The following is a 20,809-nucleotide window of genomic DNA, read 5'->3' as shown; positions in this document are numbered from 1 at the left end:
TCCATTTCTGTAAGTGGTGTATTAAAGTCCCCTGCAATTACCACATTCTTATCAATAAGGTTGCTTATGTTTATGAGTAATTGTTTTATATATTTGGGGGCTCCGGTATTCGGCGCATAGACATTTATAATTGTTAGCTCTTCCTGATGGATAGACCCTGTAACTATTATATAATGTCCTTCTTCATCTCTTGTTACAGCCTTTAATTTAAAGTCTAGTTTGTCTGATATAAGTATGGCTACTCCAGCTTTCTTTTGGCTTCCAGTCGCATGATAAATAGTTCTCCATCCCCTCACTCTCAATCTAAAGGTGTCCTCAGGTCTAAAATGAGTCTCTTGTAGACAGCAAATAGATGGGTCTTGTTTTTTTATCCATTCTGATACCCTATGTCTTTTGGTTGGCGCATTTAATCCATTTACATTCAGTGTTATTATAGAAAGATACGGGTTTAGAGTCATTGTGATGTCTGTATGTTTTATGCTTGTAGTGATGTCTCTGGGACTTTGTCTCACAGGGTCCCCCTTAGGATCTCTTGTAGGGCTGGTTTAGTGGTGACAAATTCCTTCAGTTTTTGTTTGTTTGGGAAGACCTTTATCTCTCCTTCTATTCTAAATGACAGACTTGCTGGATAAAGGATTCTCGGCTGCATATTTTTTCTGTCTAGCACCCTGAAAATCTCGTGCCAATTCTTTCTGGCCTGCCAAGTTTCAAAAGAGAGATCAGTCACGAGTCTTATAGGTCTCCCTTTATATGTGAGGGCACGTTTACCCCTTGCTGCTTTCAGAATTTTCTCTTTATCCTTGTATTTTGCCAGTTTCACTATGATATGTCGTGCAGAAGATCGATTCAAGTTACGTCTGAAGGGAGTTCTCTGTGCCTCTTGGATTTCAATGCCTTTTTCCTTCCCCAGTTCAGGGAAGTTCTCAGCTATTATTTCTTCAAGTACCCCTTCAGCACCTTTCCCTCTCTCTTCCTCCTCTGGGATACCAATTATGCGTATATTATTTCTTTTTAGTGTATCACTTAGTTCTCTAATTTTCCCCTCATACTCCTGGATTTTTTTATCTCTCTTTTTCTCAGCTTCCTCTTTTTCCATAACTTTATCTTCTAGTTCACCTATTCTCTCCTCTGCCTCTTCAAGCCGAGCTGTGGTGGTTTCCATTTTGTTATGCATTTCGTTTAAAGCGTTTTTCAGCTCCTCGTGACTGTTCCTTAGTCCCTTGATCTCTGTAGCAAGAGATTCTCTGCTGTCCTGTATACTGTTTTCAAGCCCAGCGATTAATTTTATGACTATTATTCTAAATTCACTTTCTGTTATATTATTTAAATCCTTTTTGATCAGCTCATTAGCTGTTGTTATTTCCTGGAGATTCTTCTGAGGGGAATTCTTCCGCTTGGTCATTTTGGATTATGCCTGGTGTGGTGAGGACCTGCAGGGCACTTCCCCTGCGCTGTGGTATATAACTGGAGTTGGTGGGCGGGGCCGCAGTCCGACCTGATGTCTGCCCCCAGCCCACCGCTGGGGCCACAGTCAGACTGGTGTGTGCCTTCTCTTCCCCTCTCCTAGGGGCGGGATTCACTGTGGGGTGGTGTGGCCCGTGTGGGCTACTTGCACCCTGCCAGGCTTGTGATGCTGGGGATCTGGCGTATTAGCTGGGGTGGGTAGGCAAGGTGCTTGGGGGCAGGAGGGGCAGGCTTAGATCGCTTCTCCTTAGGTGATCCACTTCAGGAGGGGCCCTGTGGCAGCGGGAGGGAGTCAGATCCGCTGCCGGAGGTTTGGCTCCGCAGAAGCGCAGAGTTGGGTGTTTGCGCGGAGCGAGCAAGTTCCCTGGCCAGAACGGGTTCTCTTTGGAGTTTGGCTGGGGGATGGGCGGGGGAGATGGCGCTGGCGAGTGCCTTTGTTCCCCACCAAACTGAGCTCTGTCGTCAGGGGGCTCAGCAGCTCTCCCTCCCTTTGTCCTCCAGTCTTCCCGCTTTCTGAGCAGAGTTGTTAACTTATGACCTCCTAGACGGTAAGTTGCACTTGCTGTTGGAACACAGTCCGTCAGGCCCCTCCGCTTTTGCAAGCCAGACTCGGGGGCTCTGCTTGGCTGGCGAGCCGCCCCTCCTTCCAGCTCCCTCCCGCCAGTCCGTGGAGCGCGCACCACCTCACCGCCCTTCCTACCCTCTTCCGTGGGCCTCTCGTCTGCGTTTGGCTCAGGCGACTCCGTTCTGCTAATCCCCTGGCGGTTTTCTGGGTTATTTAGGCAGGTGTAGATGGAATCTAAGTGATCAGCAGGACGTGCGGTGAGTCCAGCGTCCTCCTAAGCCGCCATCTTCCTTAGAAATCAGAACAATATTCCAGTCATGGAGGCAGCTTAAAAAGAGCCTGTGCTGGTTTTGTATATCAAACACACGGTAAATGATCTGCAAGTATGCTGAAGTTCTGAACAAAAGACAGCTACTGAAGCACAGCATGCAACTCAAGAACACTGTTATTTCCTGTGTGTGTACATTTGCCTTCATAGGAGCCAAGGATTCCAAGCACGGAATTACAGCATCAGGGAGCCCAGCGGCTGCCAGCACCAGCATCTTCTAAGCACTTTCTGGAAATGCAGAAAGCCAAGCAACACCCTAGACCTACTGAGTCAAAATATGCATTTTAACAAGATACTCAGGTGATTCTTATGCGCATTAACATCTGAGAAGCACAGATTGAGTCCTGTAGAAAGGAAGAATAGCTTTCTCAGACCCAGGGAGGGAAGCTGCTTCTTTAGCAAGAAAAAGCTCAAGGAAATTTGGGGCTTCATAATTCTCAGATTTAAATCTTCCCATTCCTTGTTTTGGGGTTCCATTCTTTCTTAACCAATGCACTGACTTTCACTTAAGTAATATGGAAAAGCTATGAGTCAGATTTACACTGTAATTCCACAATTGGCAGAATCAAATTGTGGGCTTAATTTTCAGCAGTATCTCTTATGTCTTATTTCTATAAAGGATAAGGAATTGTCTGAGGGCCATCACAAATGATCTCTAGTCCTCTGGCCATATATTGAGTTGAGAGTTTAAATCCTTAAGTGATTAATTTTCTTTTATTTAACTCTCTAGTACAGTCAGAAATAGCCAGCCCCCCATCACAGTAGTTGATTGTAGCAGTCTCTTGGTCTCCCAACTTCTTACCTTCAACAGACTTTTTATTTCAGGTAATACCAGGTTGCGATTTAAATAAATATCTTGCCTCTGCATATGTGATTTATCAGTATCTTTTTTCCCACTGATAATGAGGTTATTGCCGCGTTTAAGTCTAGGGAAAGATAATTCTGAAATTTTCTTCTTTAAGTGCTTATTTCCTGAAGGCACTGTTGGCTACAAAAATTGTGTAAATGGTTGTCTAGTTAGACAATCAAAAAACATTTCAGATATTTCTAATAGATGTAGGGACAGATGAGCAAAGAGGAAGGAGGTGGCTTTAGCAAAACTCAGGAGCATCACACTGCTGACATTGTTGGAGCCTGCTGATAATATAGCTGGAACCACCCAGACTGCTAATTCAGACTGCAATCACTCAGTCATTTATGGTGGCCACTGCAGAATAAGTGGCCAATGCCACTTATTTAAACACACTGCCCCAGCTGCTTGAACTACTGAACCTCATGGACAGCTCCTGTTACCTCTGTTAGAAATGCCAAAGACACTGGAGCCTAGAGTCAATCACTGTACTTAAAAAGACAAGAAGAAGAATATGCTCCTTCCTCCTGTTACTGTCTTCAATTGACTGAGCCTAATCTGATTAGGCCAGCTGGTCAGGTGAACTGGAAATGTGTGTAAGATTGCAGCCCTCTGCAATATAGAGAAGAAGTATATGCTTATGCAGACAGAAGGAATGATGGCAGCCATCTTTGAGACAGCTCTGACATCTATGAAGGTGTTTACTTTGGTTTCAACTTTTCCAAGCCTAACCCACAGTTTCTCAGTATTGTGTTCCACTGCTCTATCTCTAGGCCCTCATCTCCTTTTCCCACTTTGTCTCCAAGTGCCTTGTGCAGATACAAACATGGCTTTACTTGCAGCCTCAGTAAAGGATGCTTCATTTTTGTTGATAAAGCAAAATGCTTATAAAAAACAAAACAAAAAAAAAGACAGTTGACTTTTTATTGAAGCCTGCTTTATTAAAAGGCATGATGAGTTCTTCTTAATGCTTCCTGCGGGAGGAGCAAAACAAGTGAAATTATCTTGTGACATATAACCTAAAATATGATAGTATTGGCTGTGACCCCTTTTCCTAATATTTGTACAAACTGCAAAAACCCTGGTTTCTTACCAGCTGGTTCACTTTCAGTTTGCTATCACACTTTTTCTTATAGTACTATATTTGTTTTATTCTGGTTTGTTTGTTAATAAAAACAAATTGTTCATGGCAACATCTTAATAAATCCTATTAATTATTTTAAAAAGGTATATTAAAAAAAAGACCTCAAATAGAGTTGCTTATACTAAGCCCCTTGTCATTAAACCAATACCTAACTTAATTATGGCTTCAGCTCTCTCAGAAATGGAATCTTAAATTTTTTTTTTAATGTTTATTTATTTTTGAGAGAGACAGAGACAGAATCCAAGTGGGTTAGGGGCAGAGAGAGAGGGAGACACAGAATCTGAAGCAGGCTCCAGGCTCCGAGCTGTCAACACAGAGCCAGACACAGGGCTCAAACTCAGGAACTGTGAGATCATGACCTGAGCTGAAGTCAGTCGCTCAACCCACTGAGCCACCCAGTTGCCCCAGAAATGGAACCTTAAACCAGTCAATCAGGAATCATTCGATCAGCACTAGTTAGGTAATCAGCCTGACAGACCCTTGCCGTAAGAAAGGAAAGTAACCTTTTAGTAACCAGTTGCTTTTTTGCCTTGTATACCTTCCTTGTCCCCACTCACTTCTGCCTATAAAAGTCTTCCATTGTGTACAGCTCCTCAGAGTTCCTTTCTGTCTGCTAGATTGGATGCTGACTCATTCATGAGTCACTGAATAAAGCCAATAAGATCCTTAAAATTAACCCACTTGAATTTTGTTTTTTAACAAGAAGCTAATATTATATCTACCTTAAGATATAAATAAGTATATAGAAAATATGTCAATAAAGAGAGAATACAAAAGCATAAATGTTTACTGATGGTAAAATTGTGTTCAAATTTCATATTTTGGACTTTGACTACAGAGGAGCAAAGCCCTAAGAGCACACATTCTCTTTCAGATAGGATCAGGCAGGTGGTGGAAATCCTGGTGAGCTCTTTAATATGTCCTAGAGACAGATATCAAGCTCACAGAACTAAACATCTACACCAATACCTACTGTAGTGTAAGACCAAAAGTAATGACTATTCTAAGCAGTCAGCATAACCAGCTTTTGTGGACAGTCCAAAAAAGATGACCTAATTCTTACTCTCTAGGATGTTTTTGCAAGGAGTGGTTGTTAGAGGGGAAAAAAAAAGGTAAAAATGTTGGTAATGTGCCTATTAATTCTCCATTCACCCACACAGGAAAACCTGAGGGTGTTTTTGTTGCTTCTTTTCATTCATAATCTACATCTAATCAATCATGATGCTTCTTTTAGTTGATCCAAAGAGCTTCCAAGAGATTCCCCACCTCCCTCTCCTCAACACTATACTCTTAGGTCTGGGCCCAAAACATCCCACCTAAAAGATCATGAACATTGGCTTTCTTAAACATTCAGGAGAGAGACTTTTGGACTGAAATGGTGTCAGGTGCTGGCTCTGACACATCTAAGATTTTCCACTACTCTGTCTATGAAGACTCCTTAAAATGGCATATCATGGCCAGAAACTAATGCTCTTTTCAGACTGAGATCCATTTTTATCTCCTACAACCAAAGAAAGCAAGCATGGTACAAGCATGATTAAAAAGTCCCCTGTTAGACCACTGGAGATGGAGTTGGCTCACCTCCTGCAAGTAGTGGGATGCCTATATAGAGAGAGTACAACTGGGCCCCTACTGCTCCAACTTCAGCCCCTCAACCCATCCCACTCCCCTCAGCCACTGCTTCCACACAAGTTAAAGTTACAGGACTCAGACAATAGGGCAGGCATCTCTCAGTGGTAGTAATTCCCCACAGGACTACTGCCTATTGAGAGGGAAGATTCCTACCCTGCAGGAGGCATGATCAAAGTGACTGGTGATATTTCTAGTTACATTTTCCTGCATATTCCAGGAAGCTCCCTCCTCCCTTACTGCCATCACCAACTGTAGTATCTTCCCTGCCTATGATGTGTTAGGAAGGAAAAAAATTTGACAATGTTTAGTATTATGGGGGTAACTTTCTGAATCAGACATAAAACTGCTTCCCACCAACTCCCTCTCCATTTCTCTCTCTCCATGTCTAGACTGCAGATCCAGAAAACAAGCCAGCTCAGCTGAGCTCCTGACAAATTGCTGCAGTGAAAAGGGAAGGCAGTTATGCACAATGCCATTCTGGAACTGCAAAAAGCCTGAAGAGTCCACAGGTCATTATAGAGAAATGCTAGTGGATCACTTGCAAGAATCTGAGGGTCCCACAGAGCACATTACCAATGGACCTTGGGAAGTGCTAGCAGGTTCTATAAGGAATTCTTTTAGGCTGCTAGTGAATTGTTCATACAAGATCTTCAGGTTCAAGAGGGACAACTGATCCTTCTTTTTAGCTCCTGACTCCCTGGCTGAGCTTCACCAGTGGGTCATAATAGAAATGCAACAGAGGGATTCAAAGAAAGCTGGGGAAATAGTTCTTAAGTCCCTGCTATGGATCTCAGTCAACAGAACCAAAGATGATGGTGGATAGGGGTAGTTCTTATAAGCCTTGTGACTCCAAGCATGTCCCTGGTGCTGGTAAACAGCCTTGGTGCAACAAGTTGTTGGAATTTAGAAGACAGAGAGAAATAAAGAGAGAGAAAGCATAAAGCCCTTGGGTTTGCTTTGCTCAGTGGCCCTAAATAACCTTAGAGACATAGATGTCCTCTAACAGTAATCTTTCTAAAGCTAGTGGGGGGGGGGGGACACAGTGTGGGACAAGCCCCTCCCTCCTTCAGAGAAATGTGACATGTGACAGTAGTCCTGCCAGGGTAACTGGATGCAAGCTACAGCTGCAGCCTCCTGGGCACCAAGCCCTCCCCTGCAGGGAAGCTGGCTCAGTTCAAAGCTGTGCCTGCAGCTAGGAAATACCTGTCTACCTGGCCCATTGCACTCCCCAGCCCTTCCCTCCTTTTTCCTCCCCATATAACTTGTGGCCAGATCCTAAAGGCTTCCCCTGTGACGGATGCAGGTCCTCTAAGACTGTACTTCTTATGTGCATACCCTGCCTGTCAGGACACCACCCAAGCCCTGGAAGGTATTTAAGCCTTCAGATCAGCTTCAACTTACTGGTCAGAGCTGTGCAGTGCCCAAACTGATGTCTTGGACCAGGCAAAGGAGATTTCTACAAAAACTTAAGGAAGAAGTCTTTCTGAAGGCTGACTTTCTAAAGTACATCCTAACAGGCCATGAGGCATGTTTTCCTGATTTGGTGACTTTTGGGACTCATGGCTACATTCAATCCTCCAGGCAGTCCTGGTCAATTGGCATGGAATGACCTTGATCTTGGCCTTGCCTCAGAATAATCAACCGATTCTTGTCACAGTCCCTCAAAGTCTAACCTATTTTGATTCATGATGAACAGCCTATACTTCTCAGTTGTGTCTTAAAAAAATCAAAGCCAAAACTTATACGTGGTTTTCAGGCCCAGCCAGACACAATTACCAGGCTTTGCCATGCAAGCCTCAAGGAGAGACTTTCCTGCCAATACCAGGTTTGGTGATAACCAGGGCATGGCAGTCTCTGCTGGGAGTTTCAGTCAAGGACTCATGTCCCCCCAACTCTGCCTCTTGGTCAACCATGAACTTATGTACGTCTGCATTCTTCACCAAGCAACCTCATTCACAGGCCTCTTTCTCGGCCACCATGCTTGGTTTCTTTGGTGTAAAAGATTAAACTGCATGATGAGTTTGTAAAGAGTCATTTTTTTCTGACCACGAGGTACCCATTTCAGGCATCTTCACAGACACAGTAATAGAAAATCATAGAAGATGTCTTGGCAGCTGCCACCTGACACCATACCAATCCAAAAGTCTCCCTATTGAATGTATATGGAAGACAATGGAGGCTGATAATCTTTTAAGTGGGACATTTTAGGCTCAGAACTAATGCTATGATAGTGAGAATGGGTAGAAGGGAATCTCCAGGAGCTCTTTAGAAGATCAATTCAATGGAACATCATGATTGATTAGATGCAGATTGTCAGTGAAAGTGTCCCTATTTTTCCTAATATAAGATGTTATAAGGGTTTCAGAATTGTGTGTCAGGGCATGGCATGGTGCCTCTGCTAGATCTTTTTATGGGAGAGGGGGCAGAGGGGAGACTAGAAATACTTTTCTCCAATTCTGGTTTAAGTAATTTCCCTGGCCCATCCTGCTCTCCCTTCTCCATACTCCTTCCTGGATCCATAAATTAGCAGTAGCTATTTTTTCAGGGTTCCCCCTGCAGTGAGATGATCACCACCTACCATATTATGTCTATGGTGAGCCACCTGACCCTTAGCCAGGATGTTGATCCATGAACGAAAATAGAAGATGAGGAAACTAGATGAGGAATAGATGGTGGAAGATGAGGAATAGAAAGATGAGCACTTTCTCTGGCTTAGCCTCATGCTCACACAGTCATGGTAGCTTATTAAAGTCTTGAGCATTGCTTTCCTTGTGACTTATCTTAACCAGCTATTCTGACATATGGAAGTTCCAACTCTCTCCAGTTCAGCTGACACCCTAAAAAGGAGAAATTACCACTGTAAGCCATTTAGGCTGTATAAAACTCTGCCACCCCTAAAAACTGAGCCAGGAGTTCCACATGCCAGGCTGTGGTCCAGCTGGAGAACAAAAAGAATGGCAAAAGCACCTTGTGCCTATTAGTTAATAAGTCTTTCATTATTGAGGATGAGTGAAGGCAAAAGCATCAACATGTGGCCTATAACAAAACACTATGAAAGGGGAATAATAACATAATCTGAAGGCTTAGAGATAGGGCAGACCCCTGAAAATTAATTTTGTAAATAACAAACTCACCTAGGCAACCACTTGCTGCCCTAAACTCTTTGTAAAACTACATGATGTTTATGAAACAACAGTAATCCAGGGGGAGAGAAGAGGCTGAGATGAAAATCATAGGAGAAAAGAAGGTGTTGTAAAGGAAACAGTGCCAAATGGACAATGAAAATCTTCTTAGAATGAGAAAAGAAAAACAGAACCAATGTTGCAGAAAACTGAATTCACCATAAAGAGGGCAAATTGAAGGCTGTCTTTGAAATAGCCAATGTGTAGACAGGAAAACACTGAAGGCAGTGCTATTAGTTACAAAAGACAGAAAGGAGAACTTGGAGATAAGAATTAACAAGCTTTTCATGAGGAAGAAACTATAGAAAGTGGAAGAGAAGCAAAAACCATACAAATAATTAAAGACAAACAAGGAGCACACAGCTGGGCAGGACTCACTGAATTCCAGGAAAAGCAGATAAAAAGACACTTTCACATTTTTTCAAACTTATCATCATGTTATTGGCTTAAAAATTCATAAACTTTGTTAAAATCATTTTAAAAGATAGTTTAGGTGATACAAACTCGGTTGAAAACTTCATGAAGCAGGGAGTCTCTGTTCTCAATGGTGTAGAGAACTGCCAAATGGGGCTGAAATCAGGATGCTTTTATATGACAAAGAATAAAGAACAAGGAAAAGAAAAATATAAAATATTTGGTTGCTTGTGGCCACATAGTCAACTTTGGAGTAAGAGGAACAAGAAAATATAGAGCCGGGAGGTGGTTTGCCAAATGGAGATTGGCTGCATGTATACACTGCATTTCTGGTCAAGTGGAGCATTTACATGGACATGAAATGTAAGTTGTTGTTGTTGTTGTTTTTAAAGAGAGAGACAGAGTGTGAGCAGAGGAGAGGCAGAGAGAGAGGGAGACACAGAATCTGAGGCAGGCTCCAGGCTCTGAGTTGTCAGCATCAGAGCCCAATGCAGGGCTTGAATTCATGAACCAGGAGATTGTGACCTGAGCCAAAGTCAGATGCTTAACTAGCTGAGCCATGCAGGCGCAGGAGTTAAGTTTTGACTCCATAATATGCACCTAGGTAAGGCAGCTCCATATTGGTCCTAGAAAATTATTTTAACAACTTCTACATGGAAAAATTATATTATCCAACATATCAGTCTAGTATGGGTTTACAAAACAGAATCACTGCAAAAAATTAAAGGAATAAAAAGGTTTAATATAGGAATTTGGGCTTGTGTAAATGTTGAGGAGTTGAAGGTCTGAGGAGTTGCCACCAGGAAATTGCAAAACAGCCACCAATAACTTTGGCATCAGGTTCTGTGTGAGCTGAGAAACTGAACCTCACAGAGAAGTCACCACACCACAGTGATCTGTCATGACCAACCAAGAATAAGCATCTCTCTTCCTCTTCCTTCCAGATCTCACCTTTCCTCATGCTGGGATATTCCAGCCCAGAATCATTCAGCAAAAGGGAGTCTGCAAGTGTAATTCCTGGTATCATGTGACAAAAATAATGCAATTTAGTAATGAGTTTGATATCTTTTTTTCAAGGGAAAACAATCCATGGACTTGGGGAGTACAGTGCTTAATGGAGCAATGGAATGCTCTTCCCAAGGGATTTTGGACAAGATTGAGTTTTACAGAGCATTAAGAGAGGCAGGGTGGAAACGGGGTATGATTGGCCAGATTGGGGATTTCTTTTTAAGGCTAACAAGTCATAGTCTAGCGTAAACTAAGCTAGTTAAAGCTGAGTTGGAAGATTGTGATTGGTGTATGTTAGGTTTCCTTGACAGGAAGGCATTTCCCAGGAGTGTAGGCTGATTTAGGTTTAGATTTGTGACATCGGGCAGGGCACTGGGGCACCCTCCATTTTGTGGGTCTCAGTATACAAATTACCTTTATCCCTGACTTCTCTCTCATTATCCCATTCTCTGTGCTCAGTACATAGGAGACATAAGAAATTCAGCTATCAAAACAAGACAAAACACCCAAACAGTTCACATACAAAAATATAACCAAGTAAAATCAGACCAGCCTCTGACTTCTCTCCACATCAGAGAACAACTGGGCAAGGTTTACAAAACTGGACTCTACTGACACCCCACCCATGTGAGGTGTCTAAAACATTCTCAAGCCAACAAAGGTCAATCACAATTAAGAATCTAAAACAGTTTGGATCTTAAACTTAAGAAATTAGTCAGTCAAATATCTGATCACTGGATTCTGCAACTGTGATATTCTGATTTATAAGAAATATATATTTGGTTTCCATTGCTCCTGGTGCCTAACTCCTGAAAACCCTTGTAATTTCTTATATATGAGCCATTAGAGCACATTTTGTTATAATATTTAGTTTTGTTCCCGGTTCCTAAAACAGTCAGAATGATCAAGGTGAACAAAGTGTCTTTTGTTATTCATAACAAACCCCTTTCAGCCATACCTAAGTTTATGTTAATGAGATGATTTTTGGAAAACATCTAGATAACTAGGAGATGGGAGCTGGTTGCCATGAGACCAAATCATGTGATTAGAGGGATGGAACTTTTAGTCCCATTCCCTCTGACCTCCAGGAAGGGTAGAGGGGCTGGAGGCTGTTTTAATCACCAACTGCCAATGATTAAAGCAACCCTGCATACTTAATGAAGTTCCATAAAAATCCAAAATAATTTAGAGAGCTTCTGGGTTGGTAGTCAAGAACATATTCACATTCTGGAAGAATGGGAAACCTAAACTCCAGAGGGACAGACACTCCTCTGCTCAGAACCCTGTGTATCTCTTTATCTGCCTGTTTATCTGTATCCTTTAATATCCTTTGTAATGAACTGGTCATCTAGTGAGTAAACTGGTTTTCTAAGTCCTGTGAGGTGCTCTAGCAAATTAACTGGACACAAGGAGGGGAGCTTCCAATTTACAGTCAGTTGGTCAGAAGCATAGGCGAAAACCTGGACTTGCTTTTGATGTCTGAAGGCAGGGGAAAGCAATCCTGTGACACTAAGCACTGAACCTATGGAATCTGATGCCATCTCCAGGTAGTGTCATAATTGGGTTAAATTATAAGATACCCAACTGCTACCCCAGAATTGCTCAGTATGGGGAACTCTCCCCCATTTGGTGTCAGAAGTGCTAGAGTGGAGCAGAGGATTGACACTACAGGAATGTTTTCTTTCACAGCAACATTGCAATAAATATTGGTCCTGAATTTCTTTTCTCCATGTATTGCTTCCACATATTAGCTTTATTTAGTACAAGAAAATACACCTCTCAACTCTTCCTTATCCTTTCTCTACAGTTCAGATGTGATTCTCACCATGTTTCATAATGAATTAAAATTATTAGTGTTGTTCTGTTTCAATGCTTGCCCTCTTTATAATCCACTACTATCTTGAACAAGTTTGAAGTTTCCTGTTGGCCTTTTTAAAAATTATACATATTATGTTATCAATTATTTTAAAATGTTCTTAGGAAAGGGACAAAATGGAAAACATAAATGTTAAGTGAAATTTCTGAACAGTAGAATTGTGGATGACTTTTAATTTTTTCTCTATACTCCTCTGTATATTGTAAATGCAGTTCAATGAACAAATATTATTTTTTATAGTCAGAAAAAGCTATGCTAATCAGTTAGTATGGAGCTCTTCCTCTCTTCCTTCCTTTCCCTTCCTATGGAGTCTCAGATCATGAGTAGGGTGAGAATGACATCTTCACAGAATGGTGGTCCATCATAGGGTTTTGTAATGTAAGCATGGTGAGAAGGTTTCCTCCTGGAGGAGTGGCCCAGCATGGAGTATCAGAGAACAAGCAGTGTTAGGAAGACAACTATACCTGGAAGGGAGAGCATGGTGGCCGGGATGGGAGATTAATTAATATAGGGAGTTGGTCCCATAAGTAAATATATCAAGGATAAAGGGAGATAAGTTTCTTACTATTGGGGAAAAGAGTTACAAATATGTAAAAGGCAGAAAACTTTTATAAACTTTGTGCTGTTATATTGGTATTAAAGGTATTAGTGTAAACATGGTTTTCAATATAGACAGATAGTATATTGGGTGTATAGTTAGATAATAAACACAGAAACAAGTAAAAATGTAAGTTTGTGTGTGTATACATACATTTGTTCCCTAGCTCTGTTCCCTGAAAGAGCCTGGGAGCATTAGCACCACAGTACCAATGAGCACAACTAGTACCCTTGTGTAGTAAAGATTTTTACCTTGTCCAAAGAAAAGTCTGTGTTTTGTCCCTCAGTTTCTAGGAGGTAATCTTTAGATGCTTGAAATATTATGCCTAATATAATTGTTTTTGTTTGTTGGAGAGTCTTGAATCATAGCAGATGGCCTAACAATGTGAGTTAGGGGAGGAGTTGGCCACATCCATATAGACTTAAGGTAGGGGCCATGCCAGAAAGACTAACAATGTGACTTAGGGTGAAGACTTTGGGTCACATAGCATCAGTATATCTGAAGACTGAGATTAACCATGTGGGCAATCAATCAATCTATCATGCCTACGTGATAAAAACCTCAGTAAAAACTCTGGACACCAAAGCGTGGGTGGGTTTCTCTTATTGACAATACCCATGTGTACTCTCATACATAGAATGCCAGGTTAATAACTCATTCTGTCTCCATGGATGGAGGACAATGGAAACTCTGTATCTGGTAACTCTCCTAGTCTCTGCTTCTTCTCTTGGCTGATTTTAATCTATACCTTTTCTCTATAATATGCTATAACCATGAGCGTAATAGTTTTCAGTGAGTTCGGTGAGTCCTTCTAGTGAATCATCAAATCTGAAGTTATTTAAGAAAGACCTGAATTTTTAGTTGGTATCAGAGGTTAGGATTATTTTGGGGGACCATGCTTTCTAACTTTGCAGTTGGCCATATCTCAAGGCCCACAAGATAGCTTCTAAATACCATGCTGCACCAAATGGAACCAGAGCTGCTTAAAGAAAAAGCTGAATCAAGGGCAGACACAGGGGCAGGGGCAGGAAAAGTACAAGATGAGTTTAAGAATCCTTTTTGTGCCAGAAAAAAATGCTCAAAGAAGGATGATAATATGTCCAAAAGATACAGAAATCAACTTGAAGGGGCTCCCATTGGCCAAATCAGGGGATTTGATCTGCGTATCAAAAGAAATAACGATAGTAGCGGAATATAACCTTTTGTAAAAATAGGAAGGCATGCACCCGTATAGATATAAATAAAAAAGTAAATTTAAAGTTTGATGAGGAAGAAGTATTTACATAATTTCAAAGTTCTAAAGAACTCTGAGGTTTTACTCTTGCAATGTTATAGGCTAATTGCTGATAGTTTCATGGAGGTTGGAAGAAGACAAAGGACAGCAGGAAGAATGAGCTTCATGGGTTTTTTTTTTTTGGTTCCCTTTTTCTCCCAAGCTCCATAGAAACAACATGATGTGGCCCAGGTGGATGCTACCCATCACAACTGAAGAGCCCTGAGCTTAGAAAACTCCAAACTTTTACAATGGCCTCCAAACAATTTGCCCAACATTTGCCCCTGAGTGAAACATTATCTTTATTACTCTGGATGGCAAACAAAGCTACTCTGTGCTCCAGAGGGAGACATTACCTCTGTCTAACAAGGCTGTTTGCCATAAAAGCATGTTCTAAAACCAGGCCAGAACAGGTCTTAAAAAGGTAGCCAGTGCCTCTCAGAGGTGCAGAAATGCAAGAGAACTGTCTTCCAACAAAAGCATTTCCACAGAAAATACTTATCAATTACAAGACTGAAGAAGTCACCTCTCAGTGGAGAATTCTAGCTGACAACTTAATCGAACAACTAGTATGAACGTCATAAGTAAAGGTGCAAATCAAAATTATGCATCCATCTGATAGAATAGGAAGAATGCATATCTCTTCTGCATTATGCCTGCCAAATACCCATAATCAGATTCTAATCATGAGGACACTTTGTACAAACCCAGATGGAGGGACATTCTATCCCAGTACTTCCCTAAGACTTTCTAAAGTGTCAGTCATCAAAGTACTGGAAAGACTAAAGAACTACTACAGACTGAAGGAGACTTAATAGACATTACAGCCAAATGCAACATGTGATTCTGAACCTGACCCCCTTTCTTAAAAGGATATTTGGGAGAAACTGAAAAAAAATTAAGTCTGAGAGTCTGAGGATTATGCATTATGTTAATTTCATGAAGTATAGTACTCGCAAATGATTAAGGGTGAAAAATTCCTTGTACTATACTTCCAAATTTTTATTAAGTTGTAATTGTTTTAAAATAAAAATAATTAAGTATTGGATTTTACCATTTTATATGTAAAGAAGTATACACGTACCTACATGGCTGTAAATATATATATATTAAAGTGAGTTAACAATGGGTATTTCTAGTAATGAGACAATTGGTACTTTTTATCCCAATTTTACTAGTCATACTTTCCAATTTTCATAATTAACTGGTATTAATTTCATAATATGAAATATACATGTGAAAGTCTCAGAGGTTATCCGTTAGCTTTAGACAGATCCTCTTGTCAAAGTATGTTGAGCAGGGCCCTCCAGGAACTGCATGCTAACACCCTCACCACATCATCCTCCCCACTTCTCCACAGACTCCTGCATTTCAGACACAATTCATTCCTAGGCCTGCCATATTCAACGATGCATATACTCCCCACTTCTCCACAGACTCCTGCATTTCAGACACAATTCATTCCTAGCCCTGCCATATTCAACGATGCATATACTCCCCACTTCTCCACAGACTCCTGCATTTCAGACACAATTCATTCCTAGCCCTGCCATATTCAACGATGCATATACTCCCCACTTCTCCACAGACTCCTGCATTTCAGACACAATTCATTCCTAGCCCTGCCATATTCAACTATGCATATACTCCCATTGTAGTGTTTATCCTGCTGCCCTAATGATTGCTTTGATTGTTCATGCTGCTCTCTAGATGCCAAGACAAAAGCAGGTACTAGATCTCATTGTCTTTACACCCAGTCATTGAAATAAGTTCTGTCCATAAAAGAGTTTGGTGGGTGAATGAACCAACATGATTATAATTATGAAACTCCACTGAGGTAAACCTAGACATGCAGGTTTTGTTTCATTTATTCATTGTTTCTTTTAAAAAATGTACTGAACGCCTTTTATTTGCCAAGAAATGAGCTTGGAAGAAGACATTTACTTTGCTTCAAGGAGCTGACAATATACAAGGTAAGATGAACTATTAACAATTACCAGAGAATGTGGCAAATATATACAGACATAGCAATATAGGGCTGTTCTGGAGGTGGGAGTTAGAAGCAAACAAAACAAGTAACCAGGATTTGAAAAAACCCTTACCAGCTCAGCACTCTGTAGCTTGAAGAACATATAAGAAAAGAGTCCAGCACCCATGCCATTTGATTTTTTTTTTTTTTTGCTGTTTTTCTTTGTGTCTGTGTCCTTATGGAGCTGCATTGAGGCTCTAATAAATGAATAAATACACCAATAATTCCCTTGGCCCAGATCAAGAAACCCAGCCATGGTCAGGCTTAGAACAGGTAAGTATGAATATGGGGTGTTGGGAGTGTGAAGACTTGGGTTTTCATCTCAGCTTCGTGTCCTGTGGGCACGTTATCTCATCTCTATTTTCTTCAATTTTTGCAAATATAGAAAAAGTCTGTATATCTTCTTTTCCATGTATATCATAAAACTGTTTTGTCTAGACATTGCCTATACATTTGAGTATCTGTAAATTCTCAAATTCTCAGCCTCCTGATGTGGAATGCACTATTATCTAAGATTTCATAGGATTTCTCATTCAGCTGAAAGAAATAGGTTACATATATACACCTTTTGCATGGATATGAATGTATCCATCCATACCATATACATATATGTTTTCATTTTACATATCAGACATTAAAACACTTACTAAAAAGCACAAACAATATAAACGATGTAAAAAAAACTTTTTTAAACTAGTGATTTTTGATGTTACACAACTGCTCTCCTTTGTGGTGACTGTTGTATTTTTAGCTTCACTTTGATTACTTCTGCTGGAGACAGCTGTTCCCACAATCTACAAGAACGTATGGTGCATACATTCATCATGTGATCATGGATAACCACCATCAGGCATCTTCTCTCACAGTAGAGTTTCACTCTCCAGTTGTTTTCTGCATTCTCTTATTAGTTATCCCAGTACTGGAAAAACAAATCTTCCAGCCAGGTTCCTGATTTCCACATTAATCTATTATTCAATAATAGCATTCCTTACAGAGCTGCGTTAATTAAAAGCAAGCACCACAAGAAACCTGTCACTTCAAGTGTCATTTGTCACAACAACCTGATGTTCCTTTCTTTCTGTCATTTTTAGAACTTTGGTTACCATGGCAACCTATGGCCCCTTTTATATATAGCATCACTTATATTCAGTTGGTTTATTTTATTTCCTTTTTTTTTTTACCATCAGGAAGACAAGCTGTTTTTTTTTCTTTTTTTCTTCTTTTAACAAAGCTCATAATGTGTTAGAATAATCAGGCATAATGATAGGTTGATTCACAAATGAATATTACATGTTAAATGAAAAATTATTATCTTTCAGCTGTATATTAAAATGCTCTGTTTAAAAAATAAAATCTCTACAAAGAAGCAAGTCCAGGTTTAATCTCCCAGGTGCTGGCTCATTAGAAGTCTATAGCCCTAGGATGTAATTAGTATCCCATAAAGTAGCAGATAAACAAAACAACTGTGGGTTTAAGGGAAATTCAGGTGTGCATAACAAGCAATATTCAGCCTTAAGCTGGCCCCATCCACTCAGGAGTTGTGGGGCTCACTGACCCAGCCCAGGTCACTGCTGGAATTCTCAGTGCTTCCACCCACCACTTCCTTAGAACCAACTCCAATATTCAATGAGGACAAAGCTTTTCAGGACAGAAAGTTGGGGAAAAGTAGACTGCTGCAAGGTACAGATGACATTCATGAAGATTCCTAACTACCTACCATCAGGGAGAGATGGGAAAGATACACCACAAGAGGGTACTGTGTCTGATTGCAGTATTGAACCAGTTTCCATAGCCAGCCCACCCTACTACATCCACAGGTAGTTCTCAATTTTCCCTATGCCCTTGTACCTTCTAATCTGTTCAGTCTCTTTATTTCCAAGATAATCCAGGTCTCTTCTCATTTTGTTGAAGTTTTGGGGAAATAGTGGGGCTCATGGGGTTCAGAGCTGATGGCCAAGAAAGAATTCTTAAAGACGTCTTTGGTGCAAAAAAAGGTGATTTCATTAAAGCACAGGACGCAGAAAGAGCTGCCCCTGGACCCTGAGGAGAGACTGGTTATATACTATGGAGTTGGAGGAGGTAAAGTCCAGGGGAAGTTTCCAATGAGATTTTCAAATGCTAAAGAAGACTCACAAGGTACTGGAGCTACTGCCAAGCTAAGGTTGTTTTTCCCTCTAGCAAAGCATTAACATTAAGAAGGTAGAGAGTTTCTTGGAGAAATGTTTTACTCTGCCAGCCTCAAGTATTTGTCAGTGGGCTGCAGGTTATAAGAAAATTTAATTTTATCTGCTATTTCCTTCTGCCTTTGTTTCCCATCTGCTATTTCCTTCTGCCTTTGTTTCCCATATGAATCTGACTTCACTTTCTAATTGTAAGCTCCTGGCCTGGACTTACCTGTTTTTTCTCCCATCCAAGTCCTGTTTCCTTGTTGACTAACGCCTTAGTTCTTAGCAACCTCTTTGCTTTTTAATCTCTGTACCACTTAGCAATTAAATATATGGCCTCCTTTCATTTAGTTCTCCATATATTCATTGAGCATTTGCTATGTGCCAAGCCTTAAAGAGGCACTTGGAGAGAAAGATAAATAAATTCAAATTTTAGACTTAAGAGCTTTCAACTAGTTGGGGGAAAATCAATACAAAAAGAGGTAATTTCAGTATAATTCAGTGAAAAAGAGATATTCACACGTCAGGCAGAAGTACAAACTATCTTTAAGAATATCTGGGGTTTCTTAGAGAAAAAAAATGCCAGAAATGAATCTTTAAAAGTGAGGAATATGTAACAAAGAAAAGAAAGGGTATTAGGGCTCTCCAGGCAAAGGAAGAATATGGACAAAGACCTGCAGGCATGGAACATTGGAGGCTATACAGGAAAACACCACAGGTATTGCTAGAAAAAGGAGAGATGGGGAGTTGGAGATGTGAATAGTAACCATGTATTAAAGATCTTTGCTTGTCTTGAAAAGGGATTTGGGATTCACTTAGAAAATAAGAAAGAGCCATTAAAGGGTTTTGGCTTGGGTATGACATGTTTGAATTTTTTTTTTTTTTTTTTTTTTTTTTTTTTAGCTTAGGATGTTGTACAACCCTAGGTCCCTCAATGTTTCCTGGTATATGGGCAACTTGTAATGCTTTGATTAGGTGGTATTTGTATTTTTTTATTATTATTATTTATTTTTTTTAATGCTTTTATTTATTTTTGAGACAGAGAGAGAGACAGAGCATGAGCAGGGGAGGGGCAGAGAGAAGGGGAGACACAGAATCTGAAGCAGGGTCCAGGCTCTGAGCTGGCAGCACAGAGCCCAACGTGGGGCCTGAACTCACAGACCTCGAGATCATGACCTGAGCTGAAGTCGGACCGCTTAACCGACTGAGCCACCCAGGCGCCCCGATTAGGTGGTATTTGAAAACATAATTTACTTTTTAATTTTTTATATATCCCACAATTTAAAATATATAAAGACAGGAACTCTAGAAATATATGAACTTGCTAAGAACCACTCTGCCTCATTTTCTGTGACTTATTGAGATAGCCACAAGAGTAGTGTACAGAAAAACCCTAGATGTGAAAGTATGATTAAAAGCAGCCTATCATCAAAAACGTCTAATATGGATTGACTAAAACTTTGGGGATAAGTGAAAAACAGTACTCATAAGGAAACTTATAGTTGTAAATACTTTCATTAAAAAAGAAGAAAAATCTCAAATCAATGACTTAAATTTATATCTTAAGGCAATAGGAAAAAAAGAACTAAACCCAAAGCCAACAGAAGGAAATAATGAGGATTAGAGCAGAGATCATTGAAATAGATAATAGAAAAACAATTGATAAAATCAGCAAAACCTAAAGTTGATTCTTTGAAAAAAAATTGGCAATCTTCTAACTATATTAACTTAAAAGAGAGAGAAGTCTCAAAATATTAAAATCAGACATTAAAAAGAGGACATTACTACTGACCTTACAGGGAAGAAAAAAAAAAAAAAAGAATATAAGAGAACACTGTGAACAATTTTATACCAACAAATTAGATAACCTAGATTGTTGGGGTTATTACTGAGGATGACGATATTATACACAATGCTTAGCTAGCTAAAATGTAACGTGGATATTTCCGGTGGGCTGCAGTTAAACTTGAGAGGTGCATGGGTCTCTTGGAATGCCAGAGGCCTGCTTAACTGCCCTGATTGTGGAATGCAAGGTGGGGGGGGGGGGGGGGGGGAGGGGTGGTCTCATGTGTTTCTGCGGTCCTTGGGGAACTCAGTTATCTATACATTGTATGCAAAGTTTAGCAAAACAGTAGGACACATAGAACCTTGCAGTATATCTATAATTTGATTAGTTTCTTGTGATTGTCTTTAAATCATGCACCCTTTGTTTTTTGCATGCTTAAAATGTTATACGCCTTCTGTGCACAACAAGCCAACTGAGATTCGTGATTGGCTTGAC

Source organism: Prionailurus bengalensis, chromosome B3, assembly GCF_016509475.1.
Source record: "Prionailurus bengalensis isolate Pbe53 chromosome B3, Fcat_Pben_1.1_paternal_pri, whole genome shotgun sequence".
Taxonomy (NCBI): Eukaryota; Metazoa; Chordata; class Mammalia; order Carnivora; family Felidae; genus Prionailurus; species Prionailurus bengalensis.
This window is presented reverse-complemented; position numbering follows the sequence as displayed.